The following is a 7,337-nucleotide window of genomic DNA, read 5'->3' on the forward strand; positions in this document are numbered from 1 at the left end:
TTATGTAGCAGGGTGGATTATCCCTGCTTCGTGAGAACGGGTGGGCACAATCACTGGGTAGCGAGACACAGTAGAGCTCTGTCTGACTGCACCTCCGTCTTTGAGTCTGGAGCTTCAACTGGAGGCTGGCAGTGTGAGTGGATGGGGCCCGGGATTTACCAACCTGGTCTGGTACTCTGGTCTTCCTCCCCTGCAGCAGGGCGGTCAGCAGTACTCCCCAACACGCTCCCACTTCCCCCAATTACTCCTGTGACCCTCCCACACCTAGTGACCGAATTGTAAATAAATAACTTGGTTCCCCCCGCAAGCAGTACCCTCCCTCAGTGACACTAGAAACCTTACAATAAAAAGGGAAAGGTGGAATAGGAAGGGGTTAATTGTATTAACGTTACCCACACCAAAAGAGTTGTTAAACGGCTCATGAATGGACACGCACACAGAACTCCCAACTAATTCTTTATAGTTAATTATACTGGTCAGTTACAAAGATTTAAAGGCACTGGGTCAAATAGAATGAAATCTTACTATTACCCAATTTGTAACTTAATACCTTATGTCTGCGTATATTCTACACACACCTCTGTGTTAGTACCAGGAATAATATACTTTAATGCCTTTGACTCATCGCCCACGTCTGGGTCAGTACCATGTATAAGACCTCTAGTCTGTAACCTCCCCACTGGGAAAGGGTTGATTAGATGGGAAATTATTATTAAAGTAGAAAATGGGGTAACCACTGCGCTCAGACAGGTGCGTAGTCCAACATTAATTAAGTTGCAAAAAAAGGAAGTAGGGACCGCACTCTGAATATCGTTGTTTTTATTTTCAGGTTGTTAAAGGGCACAAAACGTTTTCAGCCATCCGGCCTTCATCAGTGTGCAGTGTGCAGTTAAATTATTATTAAAGACACAACACGTTATCACACTCAAAGGAAATCAAAAATGTGGGCCCACAATACCAAACAAAAGTCCTATACTAATGCCGGCATATATTGTTGATGGGGTACCCCTATGAACTGTAGTTAGCAACGTTAGCTTCGCCCGCAGGCCGCATCACACTGTGTACTGTGCAATAAGATCCTGGGCACCGAAGCCCTAATGTACTCAACCAAGATGGCGGCCTCGCCGTGCCACCACCGTCCGGGTAGCAAGATGGCGTTGAACGCTCTCGGCACGGGCGCTAGCAAGCGGGGCTGGAGCAGAGGGGCAGTAGTGGGCTGAGAGCGCGTGCTGGGTGATGGCGACCTCTGCTGGTCGGGAAGGACTCCCGTGTTGGCCTAAAGACAGCCGGTGCAGACAGCCGGTGCAGACAGCCGGTGCAGAGCAGGCGTCGAAGGCTGGTTGTTGACAGCCGGCGCTGAGTTGACGCGCATCCATACACTGGCCCTACCTCACACTGAAGCTACTCTCTGGGTCCCAAACAGCCCACCTGCTAGCCGTGATATATAATGACGCAGGGTGTCTCTAAACACCGGTCCTCTTCACGCCACGCTGGCGGGGCACCTCACTAGAGGGAATATCATTAACTTAGGCCACACTTGGCTATACCGCCTTTCTTCTAGGATAACTCGTTGTACCGCTAGGGTATTCAGTAGGGAAAACATGCAACACGCTACTACGGTTACTTTTATAGGATAACCCGTAATATACTCAAGTTCAATACGTTCACCCGTGTGTCCACTACGGGGGCTCTGTCCAGACACACGACCGAACCGATCCAAGTCCAATGTCGAAGAGGCTGGTTCCTCGCAATCCGTCTCAGTCCCAAAGGGAAACACTGAGTGGAGAATATGATCCAAGGTTATTGTGTATAATCCATATTCCAGATGGGCAGGAGAAGGAGAAACCCGCGTCATTGATCAAGGGGATATTTAAGGGAAACTAGTTAATACGTCTTGGTGTACCAGGGGAGATAAAAGGCAAGTCAGCACTTCTGAATAATAGCCATATTTTCAGGGTGCTACAGTTAGAAGACGCAGAGCGTAGAGGTCTTGAGGGTGTGTAGTTAGAAGATGCAGAGTGTAGGGGTCTTGAGGGTGTGTAGTTAGAAGATGCAGAGCGTAGGGGTCTGGAGGGTGTGTAGTTAGAAGATACAGAGCGTAGGGGTCTTGAGGGTGTGTAGTTAGAAGATACAGAGTGTAGGGGTCTTGAGGGTGTGTAATTAGAAGATGCAGAGTGTAGGGGTCTTGAGGGTGTGTAGTTAGAAGATACAGAGCGTAGGGGTCTTGAGGGTGTGTAGTTAGAAGATACAGAGTGTAGGGGTCTTGAGGGTGGTAATTAGAAGATGCAGAGTGTAGGGGTCTTGAGGGTGTGTAGTTAGAAGATGCAGAGCGTATGGGTCTTGAGGGTGTGTAGTTAGAAGATGCAGAGCGTAGGGGTCTTGAGGGTGTGTAGTTAGAAGATGCAGAGCGTAGGGGTCTTGAGGGTGTGTAGTTACAGTAGAAGATGCAGAGCGTAGGGGTCTTGAGGGTGTGTAGTTAGAAGATGCAGAGCGTAGGGGTCTTGAGGGTGTGTAGTTAGAAGATGCAGAGCGTAGGGGTCTTGAGGGTGTGTAATTAGAAGATGCAGAGTGTAGGGGTCTTGAGGGTGTGTAGTTAGAAGATGCAGAGCGTAGGGGTCTTGAGGGTGTGTAGTTAGAAGATGCAGAGCGTAGGGGTCTTGAGGGTGTGTAGTTAGAAGATGCAGAGCGTAGGGGTCTTGAGGGTGTGTAGTTAGAAGATGCAGAGCGTAGGGGTCTTGAGGGTGTGTAGTTATAAGATGCAGAGCGTAGGGGTCTTGAGGGTGTGTAGTTAGAAGATGCAGAGCGTAGGGGTCTTGAGGGTGTGTAGTTAGAAGATGCAGAGCGTAGGGGTCTTGAGGGTGTGTAGTTAGAAGATGCAGAGCGTAGGGGTCTTGAGGGTGTGTAGTTATAAGATGCAGAGCGTAGGGGTCTTGAGGGTGTGTAGTTAGAAGATGCAGAGCGTAGGGGTCTTGAGGGTGTGTAGTTAGAAGATGTAGAGCGTAGGGGTCTTGAGGGTGTGTAGTTATAAGATGCAGAGCGTAGGGGTCTTGAGGGTGTGTAGTTAGAAGATACAGAGTGTAGGGGTCTTGAGGGTGTGTAGTTAGAAGGTGCAGAGTGTAGGGGTCTTGAGGGTGTGTAGTTAGAAGATGCAGAGTGTAGGGGTCTTGAGGGTGTGTAGTTAGAAGATGCAGAGTGTAGGGGTCTGGAGGGTGTGTAGTTAGAAGATGCAGAGTGTAGGGGTCTTGAGGGTGTGTAGTTAGAAGATGCAGAGTGTAGGGGTCTGGAGGGTGTGTAGTTAGAAGATGCAGAGTGTAGGGGTCTGGAGGGTGTGTAGTTAGAAGATACAGAGTGTAGGGGTCTGGAGGGTGTGTAGTTAGAAGATGCAGAGCGTAGGGGTCTTGAGGGTGTGTAGTTAGAAGATGCAGAGTGTAGGGGTCTGGAGGGTGTGTAGTTAGAAGATACAGAGTGTAGGGGTACAGTACATTAATGTTCTTGTACAGTACGTTAATGTTCTTGTACAGTACGTTAACGTTAATGTTCTTGTACAGTACGTTAATGTTCTTGTACAGTATGTTAATGTTCTTGTACAGTACAGTACATTAATGTTCTTGTACAGTACGTTAATGTTCTTGTACGTGAGCAGATTCTCATTAGACTTCCACTTCCTGTCTGCATTATCTGTGCTCTGAAGAGACCAGGAAGTGACCCACCTCAAACCCCGGCCCCCTCTTCCCTTGATCCTCCAATCACAACCCGCCGCCCCCCCCCCCCCCCCCCCCCCCCCCCCGAGGTAACGCCTCCTCCCACAAGTGATGTAGAACTGGAAGACACAACGTTCTGCACTATCTCCTCCATCATCGGGGCCCATGGTTCCCGCCCGCTCCCTGCCCTCCTGGTGTCTGTGATCTGGGGCTCGTCGAGCCTCCCTGACAGCCTGACAGGAAGCCTCATGCAGGCAGAGCGATCAGATAAAGGCCTGCTGGGAACAGACTGGCAGGGGAGAAGAATGGCCTCGCGGACGGATGAGGGCCGAGAGGAAATAGAAAACAACACCCTGTCTGGGTCTCTGCTGCCGTGTGCTGCTACTGGTGCTGGACCATTTACATTTACATTTAGTCATTTAGTCATTTAGCTGAACGCTTTTATCCAAAGCGACTTACAAGTTCTGTACGACAAGTCATCAGGAAGGGCACAACTCTATCAGCTGAGCAACAAGCCGTATTAAAATTCTAAATAATAGAAGCTCTGAGGAAATATACATCAAGCAATGTATCAAACGTTAGCTAGTTAACAAAGCAACACATTGCTGATGATTGTGACATCCGAGGTAATATAACCTGTTTAAATGTCAGGTCATAAACGAGGAGATGGCTGAGATCCCGTTCAACTCAATGTCGGTCAAACTCAAAAAAGTTTTCACACTTGGCACCGTTGCTACATGGTGACGTACTAATGACCCTTCCTTCTTTCACAGTTTCCTTGGCTGGACCGGAGCTGCCTGGGCGGGGTTGGCACAGTGGCACAGTGGCACAGTGGTGTGCACTGCTGCCTCACAGCTAGAAGGTCCCCCTGTGTCGAAGGACCACTCCAACATTATGGGATCGCCATCCCAATTTACTCTCAGTGTGCATTCAGTAGAAAGCTATCCGGCTGCAAGCTAGCCTAGCTTAGCACAAATTAATGGAAGTGGATACGGACCAGCTAGCCTAGCTTAGCACAAATTAATGGAAGTGGATACGGACCAGCTAGCCTAGCTGTTGGCCAAAAACACCTCTCGCGGAGTTTTAAGGTCGGCTTAATGCAGGGTCCCCCCCCCCCCCCCCCCCCCCCAAAAAACGGAATAATTTCAGGTCATTAACATTACATATCTCTTGTCGTGGAATTAACACAACATTATGCATACTTTTGACAATAAATAAAATCAGAATTTGTTCTTACTTGCTTGCCTGGGTAAATAAAGGTTAAATAAATGTAAAAAAAAAAATAATAATAATAATAAAAAATCTTTTTTTTTGCAAACCGATACCGATCATTTTAATGCCAATATCGGCCGATAATATCGGACATCCCTTCTTGTCTGACTCTGAGAAGACAGTAAACACATTTCCCATAATGTTAATCTGTAAGCCGTATTTCGCCTAAAGGTACATGCCTAAGTAAATGGAAGATTGCTCCATTTCTGCAAGGTCAATTTGCATGTTCTTGGTATCTAGGAACATCTAGGGACCTGGGGGTATGTATTTCCAGTGTCAGAAATATTGTGTCTGTTACTAGGCTTGATAAAATTGTGATGAAACAAAGGAGAATATAAATTATGATTTATAATTTTTGCATCTTTGATCAAAAATTTATACGGGTAGGAGAAAATGCTCACTGAGCTCATTCACCACCTTATTGAGATCATGTGTACAAAAAAGCTAAGCAAATGAACCGCAGGAAGATGATTAAACAGAATGATTTGTAGATACTGTAATTAATGATAATCGATTTTTATTTGACCTTGAACTTGACCTTGACCTTATTATGGCCAAATCATACATCTATGGATAGGGAAAATGCTCCTCTTTCCAATGGCAGGGTTGAATCTGGATTTAGTAATTTCCTTGCGGTTTTTACGATAATTAGCATTTTCCGATAAATTTGTATTACCGATAAATCGTATAAAACATTGTAAAAATTGACCTCTTAACATCCAAGGGCCCACATGTGGACGATTCTTTGCCGACCTAATACAATATATAGATAGAATTAAAGCCCTATTTGTTGCCTGTCGATTGCCCTTTCAGGTGACAAAATCCGTTCAGCGGTTCTCGAGTTACATGCCGATATGTGAGGCGTGCCCCAAAGTACGCAAAAGTACACATTACCACCCCCGACTCCCGGGGCTCTAGCTCCGTCAATAATTTGGCGATCTCGAAAACCTTTACACAGGGTTGTAGCCAATGAGTGTGGCTTTCCAATGATACCCCATGATATGATAATTGGGGATCTAATACGGTCTCTATTGATCGATTTATGATAAAGAAAAGAAAGGTCCCCTATAGGGGGACCTTAAGGCTTAACAGGTTGGGTTTCCTCCAGGTCCTGCGGTTTCCTCCCACATCATCATGAGACACGTGCAGCAGGCTAGTAATACATACTGCTGCCATTGTCCTTGAGTCCAAGTCACACACATGCACACAGTGACGCACACACACACACACACACACACACACACACACACACACACACACACACACACACACACACACACACGCGCGCACGCACGCACACACACACACACACACACACACACACACACACACACACACACACACACACACACACACACACACACACACACACACACACACACACACACACACACGTACATAGTAAATGACATGAGCTTAACCTTTGAACTCCATTAAAACTAGAGTTGGTCCCTGGGTGCTGGACTGCGGCTGCCCACTGCTGCTACATAGTGTGTGTGTGTGTGTGTGTGTGTGTGTGTGTGTGTGTGTGTGTGTGTGTGTGTGTGTGTGTGTGTGTGTGTGTGTGTGTGTGTGTGTGTGTGTGTGTGTCAGTAGCGGCTGGTACTATCGGAGCCTTGTGGGTCGCAGTTCACGTTAGGTCGAGTTGAAAATGTAATGCTCTGAGATGCTCTGGAGCAATCTCTCTCTCTGTCTCTCGGATCAATCCAATAAAATTATTAACACATGTATGTTGTCATTTTAAACAACTCACCATTCATTCATTATGCATCAGCAGCAGCTAAATTAATGTTATAGTTCACAACACAGCAGCGCGTTTTGAATCGCTAGCCTATTATCGTCTCAGCAAGCACAGTCAATACTTTTTTCCGTAGCCGCATTTCGCGGAGACAGCTGTGTAGCGAGAGCGAGAGAGAGAGAGAGCGAGAGAGAGAGAGACTCACTGTTTAGTTGAAACGTCCAGGGCAGGAGGGCTTGATAAAGTGTATAATCCACTGTTGATGTATTCCAGACCACTGTCCAGACTGCATCCGCCATATAGCTTGTTAGCCAAGTGTTAGCTGTTAGCAGTTAGCACCACACAACACAAGTACTTCATTTCTTTGTCCATTTCCGCGTCGAACAGACTGCAAACTACCTGGCGTTCTATCGCCATGCTCTAAGACAAACTCTAACCTTAACCAACTTTGAAAGAGTGCCTAAGCTTAACCGTCTAAAGAACTTGCCGTCACGCTCTAAGACAAACAGCTGCATCTCACAACAACAACAACTATCTACCACCAACCTAGAATAAGCTAGAATTGGAACATTAGAAAGTGGATTCGGCCAATCAGAGATCGTCTCCGCGAAATGCTGCTACGGAAA

The sequence above is a fragment of the Notolepis coatsorum genome (genome assembly GCF_963971535.1).
Source record: "Notolepis coatsorum genome assembly, chromosome: 3".
Lineage (NCBI taxonomy): Eukaryota > Metazoa > Chordata > Actinopteri > Aulopiformes > Paralepididae > Notolepis > Notolepis coatsorum.